We start from the raw sequence: 18,140 nt of genomic DNA on the forward strand, positions 1-18,140 counted from the left end.
TGAAGAGGTGGGTTTTGAGCAGTTTTTTAAATGAGTCCAGAGTTGGGGTGGTGCGGAGTTCTGTATGTGATTTATATGGCAATTAAATCAATGGTGTGCTTGTTTGTTTGGGGAGTTTGACCTACAGTTAATGTGCCTACCATGTGAAGGTGCATAATCAATGGACAGCACAAAAACAATTTGTGTAGGTGGAGACTAGAGCTACCACAGATAGTAATAGGTTATACAAGTAAGTAATCCATACCATATATATCCTAATAGTTACCTTATTACCATACTTGGCTGAAAATAAACTTTGCTGCCTGTTGTGAATGTGTTTTTCCCTGTAGGCTAATACATAAGTAGGCATACATTTTTGCAGTTGGGAAAAAATTTGCAGTTGAGTAGGCTATATGTGCTGTGTTTTTATGTCTTCCATCGAGGACCACCTTGGAAATAAGTGTTTTAATTAATGCTTTTAGGTGATATCCTCAGGAATACAATAATTCGTTTTTATGATGTGTTTTTAATTTCCAAATACAAATCTAATCAAATAGAAAAAAGCTGTTTTTGCAGTTGAGCTACAGGTGTTGTATATTATATAGCCTTGTCATGCATCTTTATCAAGGGAACCCTTATCCTAATGATTTTTTTAATAATATTATGATGATACGATATGGACCTAGTAGTTGGGTCATCTGTGGCACTTCGTTTCTCAATGGATTTGTCATCTAGGAGGGTTGATAAACAAATTTAGCCGGGGTGTATTTTTAAAAAAGGTGGGGGAAATTTGTGAGAGACCAAAATCCAAAATGGCTGCTGTGGAAATTAACTTTTTTTGGTTTGACCTACAATGATGCACAATACATGGTACCAGCCCCCTCTCAGTCATGTACCTGCCCCCTCTCAGTCATGTACCAGCCAGCCCCCTCTCAGTCATGTACCAGCCAGCCCCCTCCCAGTCATGTACCAGCCCCCTCTCAGTCATGTACCAGCCTCCTCTCAGTCATGTATACCAGTCCCCTCTCAGTCATGTACCAGCCCCCTCTCAGTCATGTACCAGCCCCCTCTCAGTCCTGTATACCAGCCCCCTCTCAGTCCTGTACCAGCCCCCTCTCAGTCATGTACCACAGCCCCATCTCAGTCATGTACCAGCCGCCCTCTCAGTCATGTACCAGCCCCCTCTCAGTCATGTACCAGCCCCCCTCTCAGTCATGTACCACAGCCCCCTCTCAGTCATGTACCACAGCCCCATCTCAGTCATGTACCACAGCCCCCTCTCAGTCATGTACCACAGCCCCCTCTCAGTCATGTACCTTAGGGTGCTTAGTAAGATATGTGATTGGGCCAGCCCAGTGTCAGTCAGTACCAATGGGCCGCTGTCCGAGCCTAGTAGTGGGCCGGTCGTTGACAATATATTTTTTTTATCAAATCATACCGACCCAAATATGCGTCGGCCCACCGGGCATATGCCCGGTATGCCAGATGGCCAGTCCAGGCCTGCTCTATTCTATTTGACTAACTATTGTATTGCACTGCATTATTTCACTCTGTTTTGCTCTTTTATTACTGTCTATTTGAAAATGTTCTATATTATGTGTGATGATCTAACCGTAAACAAAGAGGCCTATTGGGATGTTAGAACTATGTGGTTTAATGTTCTATTTTGATGCTCAGATGAATGATCAGCCTATTGGTATCTTGACGCATCCGCTCTATTATGATCGTGCCAAATGAAAGAACTCCCATGGCCAGGCCGACTCTTTACAATTTAAGGAAAGTGTGTTTTAAAGGTGATGAAGGAGACATATCCATTGAAAACACTATTGACCAAAACATCCCCAAGAAACAAACTGGCAACCCGTGAGCAGGTGAGAGAATGAGCTATTTAAATGTTTCTGGTGCACTGCCCAACTTCAGAGATAAACGCTGGTGTAGCGAAGCTCTGAATACGAACATCTTATCTTCTGTATTAAGTCTAAGAACTTAGGCACCATGTTTAAGTCCACAACTCTGAATTGGGCCATAGGCGCAGACAAATGGGCTAAAATGGAGGGAAAATATCTTTATGATCTCTAATGGACAATAGCATTATTTTTTACATTTTTACATTCTGGCTTTGGTATAAAAATGAAGCGTCCTTTATTAATGTTACCATTACTGAAACATAAAAACTAAATTTGCTTACTGTATGTTTCACTACAATCTAAAAAGTGTAGGGTCATGCTGTCTTCTCAATGAACACAGAGGCACACGCACAGTTATTGCTCATAATCTAAAATATTTAGGTGGCACTATTAGTCTACAATTAGTGCGCCAGCTGGCACACACTGACATAATTGTATTCAATGCACCAATCACTGACCAGGGCACAGGTCCACCTGCAGCATATAAGCAGGAGCAGGTGCACTGTATACCCTGCAATCTCCCTTCCTAGCCTCTTTCATGTAAAAAAGCAAGACGTTTTGTCAGCAATCATATAACTACAATTATAGGATAACTATCATCATATTTTATGCTGGCCCCATGTCTTGCTTTGTCTATTGGCCTATAGGGCAAAGCAAAAGCGCGGCCCTGATCAAATAAAGAGATAAAAGCTCAAACCCTGCCAGATTCTGAAAAAAACATATGTGGACAGAGCTGTATTACTGTGCATAACGCGTACAATGTGTGCAACACCGCAGCGACCATACAACCAAAACTGATGGAGTCAGAAAAAAAGGATGAGAAAAAAGAATTAGAATGGAATTCCCGTGTGTAAAAGCTATGGGAATTCCCTACTGGGAAAATAAAAAATACCCTTGACAACCACTCAGCTAGACGGAGCTAGACTGGTGTTGAGGAGTGTAGGAGAGGCAACTGTCCAACAGGTAAAGGGACCAGGGGAAGACCAGGAGGCCGCTGAACAGATTCTTCCATAGTTAATTCCGACTGCATTCATATGCTTTTATCCAAAGCGCTTTACAACTTGTGCCTCACATCTGCCCATTCACTCACACATTCACACACCAATGGTGGAGGCAACCATGCAAGTTTCCAACCTACAGTACTCATCCGGTGCAGTTAGGGGTTAAGTGTCTTGCTCAAGGACACTTCGACACGCTGCTAGGAGAAGCCGGGAATTGAATCGCTCTACCTGCTGCACTGTTGCCCCAGGTGGAGATTTACCGACTAGGGTGAAACAGAGGGATATTCCCTCACACGGCAAGTGCTTAGACAGAGCCCTGCCTGTAGTTGAACCCCTCTGACTGGGTGGATCTGAAGCCTTTCATGCATTCCAAATAAGGACAGGAGTGTAAGCTCTTCCCCATCTCAGCAGAATGAGGGGGAGGATAGAAGGCTTTGAGACCGATATCCCTGGAGAGGAAAGAGCTCCTGATGTTCTTGGGGTTGAAGGCTGGATTGGGTCTCAGAATTGAATCGCTACCATCACCGTTGATAAGGAGTCTGGTTGAACCGTCTTGAAGCGATTGCCAAAAGGAGATCCCAAAATCCTGATTAGAACTAGTGGGACATACCAGAGTCAACACACTGTCACGACTAGTCATATTGAACCCATTATGCAGACAAAGAGAAACGGCAGACAGGTCTTGTTAAAACCCGGTATGGGTATATATAATACAACAGTAACGACAGGTATCCAGGCAGAGGTCGATTTACATGGGGGCATGTGGGGAACAGGGCAGTCTGATAGGCAGGGGTCGATGACATAACGGGTCTCTCATACAGTCCAGGGAGTGTGTGTGGGCAGTGGCGGCCGGCACATAGGGGGTGCTGGGGGCGCCGCCCCCCCTGGTAAAGAGAGCAGGAGAAGAAGAAAATGTTTTATTTAAATTAAAATTTTAGACCCCTAAAAATTAAATAAACATGTTTAAAATGAATAATATTTACTCATATATCAAATATAAATCATTGTTTTGTGATTCACATGACGTCACTGTCTGATATGATATAGAGAGTACCTCTAAAGCTGGGCGCATAGACGTAGCGTGCACACTGTGCACGTCACTGTATCATCGCAGCCAATTAAATAGGTCAAGCAAATACATTTAGCCTATCAGTGCGTTCAAATATGATGTAATATGATGTAATCGGGGCGCGTTTTTCTAGCGCTCCAAGCAAGCAGGGTCCTGCTGTGTTGTCACTCCCCCAGTCCACAGAACGGAGAGTTTGCTAGCTTACTAGTAGCTACCATGGATCATGGACGCAGAACATTACAACCTCGAATGCAGGTAAATCCCTCAAAACAATACCTTTTGAGAGATGAACACTGGAGTGAAAGAGTTTCAACCTCATCAGCCTGATATCTCCTCAATTCAGAAACAATCAACAGACAGAGGAAGACGATATACTCTGTCGTTTTCTAGCTGGTGGTACTTTGGCTAACAAGAAGCTATATGGCTAGCTGGATGCAGTCATGTAAATGCCTTGCTTTCCATTCCTGCTTTTTAAAACGAAGGGGACAGATGCAACATGCCCATGGTATGGACTGTTACTGGAGTTTCTTTTTGAGTGGATTTTTTTTAAAGTGGATTATGGCCTGTGGACAGCTGAATATCTCGCCCCCTTCAACTCTTGTGATGGTAAGTCTATGTTTAAAATATGCTGTACTCATACTGAAGTTATTCTTGGTATATACTACATACTACTAGGTCTGATCATTTGCAGTTCCTTCTAATTTGTGTAACGATAGCTGGGATTCCACGTTGCGCTGTGTGTGTGTGAGAGAGAGAAATAGAGGGGGATACTAATAACGTTGATTAATGTCCTTGAGTGCCATCATCCACTTCAATGATAGCGTTAAAAACGCATAATCTATGTTTTAAATTATGGCTATGTGTCTAAACTGCCCGTCGCTTATCAATGACTTGTTTGCAGTCAACATTGTCGAAACGGATTGTTTTTTAATCGGTTCATATCCTCTTTATAGCATTTCGAAAAGCTATCGTTTTCTCGAAAATTTCCGAAAAATAGAAAGATTCCCTCATAAACGGCATTTATTGGAATATTCTCGAATACACTAGACATGTTGTCATTTGTCGGCCTATTTATGAATCGTTTTCAAATAAACGCTAGATTATCGATAGTATATGTGTACTTATGCACGCTATAGAAGCAAGCTGAGAAATCGATTACCTCATTTCCTCAACATCACACACACACACATATACACATACGGGACACGCTGTTATCTCAGTGAATACAGCTCTGATTATCCTAAAACTGGTAACATAGACTCCTTACCTTAGATCAGATGTTCTCCAAAAAGATTATTCCAATTCCTGATCGCCATTCCAAATATCGATCGCGTTTATTGATTGATTATTGGCTGCTGTAAATATATATTCCAGGCTGCTTTCCAACTCGTGATCACTTCCATGTTCATCAGATCCCTCGCCAGCATAGTGGAGCGAGGAGGCTCCCCCTCCACAGATCCACCAGTATAATCGAATGGCCTGCAGTTACACAGGGATATACGATAGGGGGCGGTATTTTCCCATCTGAGCTCCTAGAGGGGCTGCTGTACCAACGGGAGACTCGGTTGATGAAATATGAATTCAGATCGCTAATAAAAAAATTAAACAACAATTAGCGTCGTCGGCACTCAACGGGGGGGGCATTAAAAGACGACATAACACGTCACTGGCACTCAAAGTGTTAAGAGGCAGGTTGCGGGTAGATAGCCACACCTCCTGGCCTGGGCGATAGCGAGGAGTTGGAACACGATGTCGATCCGCCTGTCGTTGGTACTGGGAAATGGAGTGGAGTAGCGCAGACCGAGCCCTCTTCCAGGTTCGGTGGCAACGATTAACAAACTCCCGGGCCGACGGAACACCAACCTCCAACTCTTGGTCCGGAAACAGCAGATGTTGATATCCGAGCGCACACTGGAACGGGGAGAGTCCAGTTACCGAGCTCTGGAGCAAGTTGTGTGCGTACTCCACCCAAACCAGCTGTCGAGTCCACGAGGTGGGATTGGAGGTGACCACACAGCGCAGAGTCGTCTCCATGTCCTGGTTGGCATGCTCAATCTGCCCATTAGATTGTGGATGGAAACCAGAGGACAAACGAGTCAATGAGGGAACAGAATGCCCGCCACAACTGCAAAGAAAACTGCGGCCCCAGATCTGACACCACATCCCGGGGGAGGCCATGGAGTTGAAAGACATGCTGGACCATCAGTTGCACAGTCTCCTTGGTGGAGGGTAGTTTGGGCAGAGGGATGAAGTGTGCTGCCTTTGAAAACCGGTCTACCACGGTTAGAACGGCGGTATTCACATCTGACGAAGGCAGTCCTGTGACAAAGTCAATGGAGATGTGTCGACGTGGGACAGGTAACGGGTGGAGGAGACCTGATGGTGCTGAGTGGGTAGCCTTGCCCTGGGCACAGGCGGGACAGGCCGACACAAAAGCCTGTGTGTCTGCCAACATGGTAGACCACCAGAAATGTTGTTGCAGGAATATCAGAGTGCGGTAAACCTGGGGGTGACAGGTGAGCCTGGAGGAGTCAGCCCATAGGAGGACAGCCGAGCGGGCGGAGTCGGGGACGAACAGTCGGTTGGGAGGACCATTGCCGGGGTCGGGTTGGGAACGCTGTGCAGTTCTGACCGTGTGTTCAATATCCCAGGTGATAGCAGCTACGAAGCAGGAGGACGGCAGGATGGGATCAGGGACAGAACCGTGCTCCACCGCCAAAAAGAGACGAGACAAGACATCAGGCTTGACATTCTGTGAGCCCGGGCGATATGACAACGTGAAGTTGAATCTCCCAAAAATCAATGCCCACCGGGCCTGACAGGAGTTGAGACGTTTCGCTAACTGATGATAGGAGAGGTTCTTGTGATTGGTCCAAACGATAATGGGGAGAACTGCAAGTGGTGCCACTCCTCTAGAGCCAGCTTCACAGCCAACAGCTCCCTGTTGCTGACGTCATAGTTCCTCTCCGCTGGGGATAGACATCGAGAGAGGAAAGCACACGGATGGAGCTTATTGTCCGTATGGGACCGCTGGGACAGGACCGCTCCCGCTCCCGTATCCGAAGCATCAACCTCCACCACAAACTTTAAGTCGGGATCAGGCTGGACCAAGACAGGCATGGAGATGAAGTGGCGTTTGAGGTTGAGAAAAGCAGCATCCGCCTCAGGAGACCAACGGAAAATGGAGTTCGTGGAGGTGAGAGCACAGAGGGGCCGGCGACGCTGCTATAGTTGCGAATGAATCGCAGAGAAAAATGTGCAAAGCCCAGGAAGCGCTGTAACTGCTTCATGGAGGATGGTTGGGGCCACTGGGTGACCACAGAGACCTTAGCGGGGTCCATCTGTACCTGCCCCACGGAGATGATATAGCCCAAAAAGGATACAGAGGATACATGGAACTTGCACTTTTCCGCCTTGACGAAAAGCTTATTCTCTAACAGCCGTTGGAGAACTAGACAGACATGACATTGATGGGTCTCCAGGTCCTTGGAGTGGCTGATAAGGGTATTAAAAGCAGTCTTCCACTCTTCATCCTCCCAAATGCGGACGAGGTGGTAAGCGCTGCACACGTCCAACTTGGAGAAGACAGTGGCACGGTGCAGAGGGCCGAAGGCAGAGCCAATGAGGGGCAGCGGGTATTTATTTTGACCGTGATGTTATTAGGCCCCCGGTAATCAAAAAAAATCACGGTCTTAAGGTTCTATCCTTCTTGCCGACAAAGAATAACCCCGCCCCCACGGGAGACAACGAGGGACGAATCAAGCCCGCCACCAGAGATTCCTGGATATACTTTTCCATCGCTTCCCGTTCCGGGCACGAGGCGTTATACAGACGACTTCTGGGCAGGGAAGCCCCCGGCAGGAGGTGAACGGCACAGTCATATGGCCAATGGAGCGGTAGAGACATCGGCCGTTGTTTGGAAAACACAGCAGCAAGGTCATGATACAGCCTGGGAATGGAAGACAAGTTGGGGACCTCAAGTGGAGAAGACGGAGTATCAGAGATGGAGGGTTGTGCAGAGCGCAAACAGTTAGTGTGGCAGTAGCTGCTCCAAGACATCACTTTGCCCGAAACCCAGTCGACTTGCGGGTTGTGTCTTTTAAGCCACGGATAAACAAGCACCAGGGGAGTAATAGGACAAGAGATGACCAACAACCGGATCATCTCCCGATGATTACCGGACAATAATAAAGTAATGGGAGCAGTCTGAAAATGTATTTTAAATGTTACTTGTCCTTTCGGACAAGTTATGTTTTTGTAGATTTTTTATTGGGTTTTTACTACCGGGCAGTCCAGTAGAGAGAGAGAGAGAGGAGGAATGGGAGACAGAGCAGGGGAAGACATTCGGCAAAGAAGGCCAGGTCCGGGAATTGAACCCTGGTCCGCCGTGTTGCGACGCAGCGTATTACGTGGTTCGCCACTCGGGCGCCCTGAAAATGTATTTTAGCCAACGGCATGTCATTAAGTGCTTTGGCCTCCAGGGGTGAGTCGAGTGGGTCTAACTCCAGACCCAAAGACCTGGCCACTTCGCAGTCGATAAAGCTCTCATCGGCAGTCCAGGGGGCGTGTGCGGAACAGGCCAGTCTGACAGGCAGGGGTTGGTACACGGGTTACAGGGTAGTCAGCCAGGCAGGGGTCAAAGCGAGTACAGGTCCTAATACGTTTTGGGAAAAGGCAAGGAGAGTTGTCAGGCAGGCGGAGGTCAGAGAGAGAGTGAGAGAGAGAGAGAGAGAGAGAGAGAGAGAGAGAGAGAGAGATAGAGAAAGAAAGAGACAGGAAGGGAGTAGCCAGGCAGAGACTGTGACGCACACTGGTGTAAGGTGTCTTGTGACCTGAAGAAAGTGTTTCACCAGAGGGTGGCTGAGAGGAGGTTTCATATCAAACCCTTGGTGACAGGCTGATATAGCTGAAGCGTACATCTTCACAGTCGAAGCTGACAGATTGTCTATCAGAGACTGGAGGAAAGCAAGGACCAATTCCAGGGGACAGTATATCGGATGTAGAGATTTGGCCTTGCTTGGAATACAGAGGAATTGAGGACAGGAGGGTGGCACACACTGCCGTGTGCCCTGCACATCAGATGGATTGGAGGAAACGCATAGAAAAGCCCATCTAAACACAGAGACAGTGATACGGCATCCTTTTTGTGTGATAGAAGACCACAAAGGACAATGTGTGGTTTTCTCACGTTTATATTTTGTATTAAGTCATACAATTATACAGACAAATATACTAAAATGGAGGGGAAAATATTTGTGATATGGCTGGCGTTTTCCCAGTGACTGAACATGAGACCACTCCACTGGGGCGAAATGCAAGGTTTTTACTGAGAGAATGAAAATCAGGCTGCAGGCTGCCCCTGGTCAACGTGACATCACCAGAGCCACAGGGCTCAGCGCTCTGCCGCTGTCATCAGTAATGACAGACTGTTCAGAGAGAGCGTGAGCCACGTGGGAACGATGGAAGAGGAGGGAGTGAATGTGGGGAAAATCAGCATGTCGCTCCATGGTCGAGCTGATGAGGACGATGTCTTCCCAGCGGGGGGGGGGGGGGGGGGGGGGGGGGCTGCTGAACGTGTCATTAGAAGATTAGAATATCTTTTTTCTTAGTGTCAATGTACACAAGGCAATTGAAATGTGTCTTTTTGCATATCCCTCCTAGTTACACATACGCACAGTCCTCCACACATGCATTTCATCAGAGAGTTCAGAGCGCAGGATTGCCTGCAGTGCAGCAGTTATTTTGGGTTCAGTGCCTTGCTCAAGGGCACTTAGGCAGAATGGTGGGCACCGTATATGTAATACCAACAACCCTTCAGTCACCAGCTCACAGATGGAATGCACTCTCCTGTTGGGGCCAGGGATCGAACCAATGACCTTTTAGTTACTGGCCGGCCTCTTTACATCTAGGCCATCCTGCCTCCTTATCTATTTTTTTTTTTTTTTTATCCTTTATTTATCCAGGAATGTCCCATTGAGATACAAGATCTCTTCTTCCAGGGAGTCCTGACCAACACAGCACACAACAAGTTTCAACATAAAACAGGGCATTAAACAAAAAACATACAATTCAAATATAAATACAGAGGGTCATTTGTGCAGTGGCAAGGAGCATAATCACATCAACAATAGCATCAGGTAAAACAGTTACATGTTTCATAAAGGGCTAATCGTAGCATACCTTTAAAAGCATTCACAGTAGGAAGTGCCTGTAGACAAAGTTTCACTTGCAGCGTATTCCATAAAAAGGGAGCATAGTGGGAGAATGCAGCTTTACCAAGCTCTGACTGCATCAAAGGAACATTTAACAGCATCCCATTTGCTGCTCGTCTGGTATTAAAAAAGCAAGTATAAAAGGACAGAAGTCTGGAGATATATAAGGACAGCTTACCTAGCAATGACTTAAGGATAAAAGTCAACATGTGTGATTGTCTTCTTTGGTACAGAGAGGACCATCCTAATGACTGATACAAAGTGCAGTGGTGGGTGCGAGAGCCTGCACCTGTTACAAAACGTATGGCAGTATGGTTTTGATGGTTTTATTATGATAAGATAAGGTAAGATATTCCTTTATTGATCCCCTTGGGGAAACCTCACCACTGTGGTGAAAATCAATCGACTTAGAATTATAATAAAGGCCTCCTCTGGTCAATATGACGTCACCAGAGACACAGGTGGTCAGCATTCTTCAGCTGAGGGACTGAAGAATACAGGGAACACAGGGAACCCCAGCTTGCTGTGTCATCATCAAGTTGATTGTGTTGAACCCCAGCTCGCTGTGTCATCATCAAGTTGATTGTGTTGAACCCCAGCTCGCTGTGTCATCATCAAGTTGATTGTGTTGAACCCCAGCTCGCTGTGTCATCATCAAGTTGATTGTGGGGAACCCCAGCTTGCTGTGTCATCATCAAGTTGATTGTGGGGAACCCCAGCTTGCTGTGTCATCTTCAGGTTGATTGTGTTGAACCCCAGCTCGCTGTGTCATCATCAAGTTGATTGTGGGGAACCCCAGCTTGCTGTGTCATCATCAAGTTGATTGTGGGGAACCCCAGCTTGCTGTGTCATCATCAAGTTGATTGTGGGGAACCCCAGCTTGCTGTGTCATCATCAAGTTGATTGTGGGGAACCCCAGCTTGCTGTGTCATCTTCAGGTTGATTGTGTTGAACCCCAGCTCGCTGTGTCATCTTCAGGTTGATTGTGTTGAACCCCAGCTCGCTGTGTCATCATCAGGTTGATTGTGGGGAACCCCAGCTTGCTGTGTCATCATCAAGTTGATTGTGGGGAACCCCAGCTTGCTGTGTCATCTTCAGGTTGTTTGTGGGGAACCCCAGCTTGCTGTGTCATCATCAAGTTGTTTGTGGGGAACCCCAGCTTGCTGTGTCATCATCAAGTTGATTGTGTTGAACCCCAGCTCGCTGTGTCATCATCAAGTTGATTGTGGGGAACCCCAGCTTGCTGTGTCATCTTCAGGTTGATTGTGGGGAACCCCAGCTTGCTGTGTCATCATCAAGTTGATTGTGTTGAACCCCAGCTCGCTGTGTCATCATCAAGTTGATTGTGGGGAACCCCAGCTCGCTGTGTCATCATCAAGTTGATTGTGTTGAACCCCAGCTTGCTGTGTCATCTTCAGGTTGATTGTGGGGAACCCCAGCTTGCTGTGTCATCTTCAGGTTGATTGTGTTGAACCCCAGCTCGCTGTGTCATCATCAAGTTGATTGTGGGGAACCCCAGCTCGCTGTGTCATCATCACGTTGATTGTGGGGAACCCCAGCTCGCTGTGTCATCATCAAGTTGATTGTGGGGAACCCCAGCTTGCTGTGTCATCATCAAGTTGATTGTGGGGAACCCCAGCTTGCTGTGTCATCATCAAGTTGATTGTGGGGAACCCCAGCTTGCTGTGTCATCATCAAGTTGATTGTGGGGAACCCCAGCTTGCTGTGTCATCATCAGGGTACCAGAACAGCAGATCTGCGTCCCCGGTGGACAACCAGTTAACTGACCTGGACCAGCGCGACCAGAACCAGTCCCGTGCCCTAACCACGCCGACATGCCCACTCCAGGAGAGGGGGTAGGTATGCGTGTCGATCTAAAACATGAAAAGAGGGCGCCACCCAGACTGTCCCATTTGTACCCGCGCTCAGTGGCCCACCCCAAGGGCGTGAGACCCCTCTACCTATGTTCTGATCTATTCCGTTAACATCCCCCAGATATGAACGAGAATCCATCGAGACCCAGTAACAGGCGCTCGGAAGAGGAAAAAATCCCCCATTCCAGTTGCCCTATAAAAACGCTGTTTTAATAACGAGAAACCAAGACGTACTAGCCTCCTGCATGATTCTTATCAGAAAACACCCCGAGCCAGCACTATGTACGCGTCGAGACCCAAACACATCAATGGATCGTCTAACCAGACACCAGACATTGGTCCTTCAAGTCGCCTGGGAGAACGACAAGAAGTTGTCGTGCTTCATATTCTTCACTCTTTTTATTATTAAAAAGAAAGAAACACCGACTGACATGAATCCCACGTGACGCAGCCGAGGGTAAAATTGTTTACATTCTTACATCCCGCCACCCTCACCACAGAGAGGAGACGGGAATCCTCAGAGAGACTTCCCACGTGAGCCATAGATTGAAAAGTCATGGTAACATTGAGTCATGTGACCAACAGACTCAAGTCACACGTATATCGAGCGTAGTAGAACAGTAAGTTCCTACGCTTTGCCCCGACAACTTGACAATAATGCCCCTTTTCCACTGCATGGTACCTACTCGACTCTACTCTACTCTACTCGGCATTTTCGGTTTTCCATTACCAAATGGTACTTTTTGGGTACTTTTTGGGTACTTTTTTAGTCCCTGCTCTGTCGAGGTTCCAAGCGCGTGCCAAGCGAGTAGAACTGGTACCAGAAAAGTCACGTGAAACACTGCAGACCACTGATTGGTCAGAAGAGAGACGCGTCACTCGTTGGAGAGTCTGAACGAAAACAGAAAGCCGCCATCTTTAATGTCTCGCATAGGATTTCATTATGTTTGCAGCAGGCACAAGTGCAATAAACAAAGGATACAGTCACTGTGTATTCTGCCTCATTTATTGATTAAACAAAACCGACATCAACACAATTTGCCACCGAGCGGAGAGTTTAGTCTCGCAAAAAGATCGCTGACTTGTTAAGGCTTAAGCTTGTTGTTAGGTTAGGTGCTAATGTTGTGCTAGCGTTTTAGCATGGCTATCGTACATAGCGTTATCAATATAACTCGCTATTGATTGTTTGTATGAGTAACGTTAATGCTAGTAGAATAGACACAACGTGAGGTAATCACCATCCATTTTAAACCGGTTATTACCTAATGCTAACGTTAGCAAATAGACTCGAGACTGGTAACGTTACAGCTTTGTTGTTAGCCTAATGCTAACGTTAACATTAGCATAGACAGCCTAGCTAACGTTAATGCTTGTAGAATAGACACAATGTGAGGTAACGTTAGCAGAATACACACAACGAGTCTCGTTAATGTTGTTATTGATTGATTGATTGATTGAAAACTGTGTTTTACTCTGGCTTGCGCCTAGCTCACGGACATAGCTATGCTGGAGCTCTCACAGAGCTATGGAGCTCTCAGCTGTACACCAGCAGCCCCGCCTCCCCACACGGAGACAAACTGAGTACTTTATTTTAGTACCTGCAGTGGAAAAGGAACGAAGTACCAGGTACCTAAAGCGAGTAGAGTATAGTAGGGTAGAGTCGAGTAGGTACCATGCAATGGAAAAGAGGCATAACAGACCCTACATACGGGTCTGAAAAAACTCACGGAAGCCGTCATCCAATAGAAACGTGCCTAGTGACGTTTGCTATGACAGGGGGAAACCCAGGACTCAACCGCCTGTGATAGGTGCGGAGTCAGGGAAACCCTCTCCCCCCCCCGTGCCAAGCTGCCTAACAGCTTGGCCCTGACCGAATGAAAAGAGAGTCCCAGAAACCCCCTGACCAATCAGAAGAGGGAAGGAGGGGTTTATCCGGTACCCCTTCGCAAGCCCAACCCTTGCACACGACAACAACAAACAGCCATATGATACCTTAAGTAGCCAATATGCTAATGAACAGCACAAAGCTAATTCAATGCATGCTAGCCACAGACACATCTGTGAACAGGGTTTATAACAAGGTCAAGTTATATATGTGTGAACCCGACAACCCGAAAATCTGATAGAGAGAGAGCGGCCTGAGCCGCGGTACTTTTTCATACGAGCGTTACTGCAGACCAACACAATAGTGTTGCGGCTCAATATCACTGTTTAAGCAACAGAGCACACAACTAACCTCTACCTTTATGTGAAGATTCAGGTCGAGGCAGAAAAAACCTTTTTCAACCGAGTGAAAGCTGCAGGCCTTGCTTAAGCTCTAACATGAATGTAGCGTCTAGCCCTCCTATCAAACCCATACTAGCGAAAGATTCACACGTCGTATCCCCATCATATGTTTGGTGAATAAACACACAGTTTGTAACAAAAAATAAACAAATCATATTTGGGCCGGGAAGGGAACAGGGGGGGACCACAGAGGGGAAAAGTTAACTTTTTTCAGCGACGCCTGCCACGAGCCGCTCAGGACTTGCCACCCCGGGGAGCCCCAGAGGGACGGTAAACGATCGGAGGCTGGTCATCCCTACCGTCACCTCCGGGCGTAGATGGGCCGGCTGCAGTGGCGGAGGCGCCCTCTCTCCTCCTGGCCTTCTTCGCCGAAGGTCCAGCAGTGGCGGTGGTAGCAGCGGCGGCTACGGCGGCGGAACCCCGACGACGAGCCTGCCGTCTGACTCCACCGGCGACATCGGGCGGGGAGAAATGAGGTTGGACCACGGAACGCTCCTCCTGCATCTCCCTGCAGGTTGAGGTCATCAATTGCAGTGCCGACCCGAAAAGTCCAGCATCGGAGAGGGGTGCCGTCAGAAGTGGAGTCCTCTTCTTCTCCGGCACACGCGCCTGCTCCAGCCAAAGGTGGCGCTGGACTAGAGTGGCCAGGGCGCGTACTTTCCCAGCGGCTATGGCCTGCGGCTGGATCAGATGCAGGATGGCTCCTGCCGACTGGGCGAGCTGATCATGTTGCAAATCAGTCAGCTCTGTACCGCCCGTCAGTATCCCGGACATGAATCTCGCCAGCTGCGCGATGTTAGAAGTGGCAGCCAGAGATTGCGTCGCGGATATAAATGACTGGTCACTCCAGAAAGCCAACCGCCTCGCCGATTTCCCTTGGGGAACCGGCTTCCGTAACGGCTCCCACACCACCTCAGGACAAAGGAGCACCGCCATCGGCCTATCAAGCCGAGGCACGCCCTCCTTCATGCCTTCTACCAAACCCACCACCCTCGTGACTTGCACGTAGGCGGGGGTAAGGCCCATGATGTGGGAGACCACCTGTCCCTGACGGACGTAGGCCTCCATTGAGGGGAAAAATGGACAGACAACGTCCACCCCTCTGACCTATGAGATCGTCAGGAATAGGAACAGGCAGTGGCTGCGGCAGCGGCACGCCGTTTGCGACTGCCGCCGCCATGAGCTCGGGGAACAAAGCACGCAGTTCCCCCTGCATACTTTCCCCCACCGAGCTTGCGTCCCTCACATGCAGCAGACTACTGGTTAAAGAGCCACATTCTGATGTGGCTGATAGCAGGGCATCCCGCTGCCGAGTCGGAGGTTCTAACCCAACATCCGCGTACGAGGAATCCCAAGGAGACATCTCACCCCCCTCCAGTGTTACCTGGACGGGCGGCGGACATGTCTCCACCGGGGCTTCGAACAAGAACCCGTCCGCTTCTACCATGTAGTCCTCTGTTTCCATTGGCCATGGAGAATCATACGCATCCTCATCCGGCTTCAGCAACTCACCAAAACCAGGCCATTCGCGTCTACAAGCCACCATCTTGCGACGGGAGCGAGCCGACGCAAAAAGTTTGCGTCTCAAATCCCCCGCAACCAGAGGAGCCGGCCGCCCAACAGCGAACGACTCCCCGGAGGCAGAGGAACCAGAGCCGGAACCAGGCCATCGCACAGGAGACGGCGCTGGTGCACCAGCTCCTTGGAAAGGCAAACTATCCATCGGACGCCTACCGGGCGTGGCTGCCGACCACGAAAGAGGCCTCAACCCTGCTCCAAGACGCACGACAGAGGAGGCAATGGAGAACCGCTGGTGAAGGGTGACGTTGCTAGCGCGACCCTTCAAGGTAAACATTATGACTTAGCTTTTTTCTTTTTAAATATATGAGAGAAGAAAAAAGCAAGAACAAATTTAAACACGTATCAACTTTCTTCGCTAAACAACCTCGTCAAGTGGGGTATATACCAAGGCACTTCCTTGTGGTGAAAGTGAAGAAGGAGGCGAGTAGGTGACCACACACATGCTTATGAAGGTAAGCGGATAGGGGTGTGGCCAGATGTCGGTATGTAAAGGTACATTGTGGAGTTTTTTATTCAGTGCTGTGCACGAAGTGAGGTTAGTGCAGAATGACGCTGAGCGGAAACCAGTATGAAATAGAACCTTATGTAGTGTGGTAGTGAAAGGTTAACCGTCTGTAGTGTGGTAGTGAAAGGATTATGTCTGTTTTAATTTTAATAAGTGGTCTTTTACATACATACATTTATATAATGTATTATACTTGTCCTAATACTAACCTACACTGTAGCACTCAACACTTTGATGAACATTGTTACTCAGCTGATAGAGTTGTGCCCTATACCTATATAAAAGAGTGCTGTGATAAATGTGCTAATTTACCTAAGGGACGCCTTATTGTACCCGGCTGTTATTCTCTGGTTCTGTTAACCCCGTCATATTCTGGGGGTCATGCTCATGTGTTTTAACCAACAAACCTTGTATCTTTTGTAACCTGGTTGTGCTGTTGAATCATTGACGGGCTAAGCTTCCCTTGCTAATGAGCAGTTTCTCCTGCTCATAGTATAACTCACGTTTTTATTATGATAGTAAAGGGTTAACCTTCTGTAGTGTGGCAGTGAAAGGGTTAAACACTGACTCTGCTGGGTAGAGGTTTAAACACTGTCTCTCTCTGCTGGGTGGAGGTTTAAACACTGTCTCTCTCTGCTGGGTGGAGGTTTAAACACTGTCTCTCTCTGCTGGGTGGAGGTTTAAACAATGTCTCTCTCTACTGGGTGGAGGTTTAAACACTGAGTCTCTCTCTGCTGGGTGGAGGTTTAAACACTGTCTCTCTCTGCTGGGTGGAGGTTTAAACACTGAGTCTCTCTCTGCTGGGTGGAGGTTTAAACACTGTCTCTCTCTGCTGGGTGGAGGTTTAAACACTGTCTCTCTCTGCTGGGTGGAGGTTTAAACACTGTCTCTTTCTGCTGGGTGGAGGTTTAAACACTGAGTCTCTCTCTGCTGGGTGGAGGTTTAAACACTGAGCCTCTCTGCTGGGTGGAGGTTTAAACACTGAGTCTCTCTCTGCTGGGTGGAGGTTTAAACACTGTCTCTCTCTGCTGGGTGGAGGTTTAAACACTGAGTCTCTCTCTGCTGGGTGGAGGTTTAAACACTGTCTCTCTCTGCTGGGTGGAGGTTTAAACACTGTCTCTCTCTGCTGGGTGGAGGTTTAAACACTGAGTCTCTCTCTGCTGGGTGGAGGTTTAAACACTGAGTCTCTCTCTGCTGGGTGGAGGTTTAAACACTGAGTCTCTCTCTGCTGGGTGGAGGTTTAAACACTGAGTCTCTCTCTGCTGGGTGGAGGTTTAAACACTGAGTCTCTCTCTGCTGGGTGGAGGTTTAAACACTGAGTCTCTCTCTGCTGGGTGGAGGTTTAAACACTGTCTCTTTCTGCTGGGTGGAGGTTTAAACACTGAGTCTCTCTCTGCTGGGTGGAGGTTTAAACACTGTCTCTCTCTGCTGGGTGGAGGTTTAAACACTGAGCCTCTCTCTGCTGGGTGGAGGTTTAAACACTGTCTCTCTCTGCTGGGTGGCGGTTTAAACACAGGGCATGTGATGTCTTGCTGGGCTTCATAAATAATAATAATAATAATAATAATAATAATCATCATCATCATCACAGAATGTCACCAGCACGTTATTGTCCTCGGCGCAGTGTCCACCGAATTCACCAAACCGGTTTAACGCATCAGCCACGTCCCACGCTGTAGTATGCATGGTGAATTATCAGCAGAGCACTGTCAAAACGCTGTTTATA

The sequence above is a fragment of the Notolepis coatsorum genome (assembly GCF_963971535.1).
Source record: "Notolepis coatsorum genome assembly, chromosome: 16".
NCBI classification, from domain to species: Eukaryota; Metazoa; Chordata; class Actinopteri; order Aulopiformes; family Paralepididae; genus Notolepis; species Notolepis coatsorum.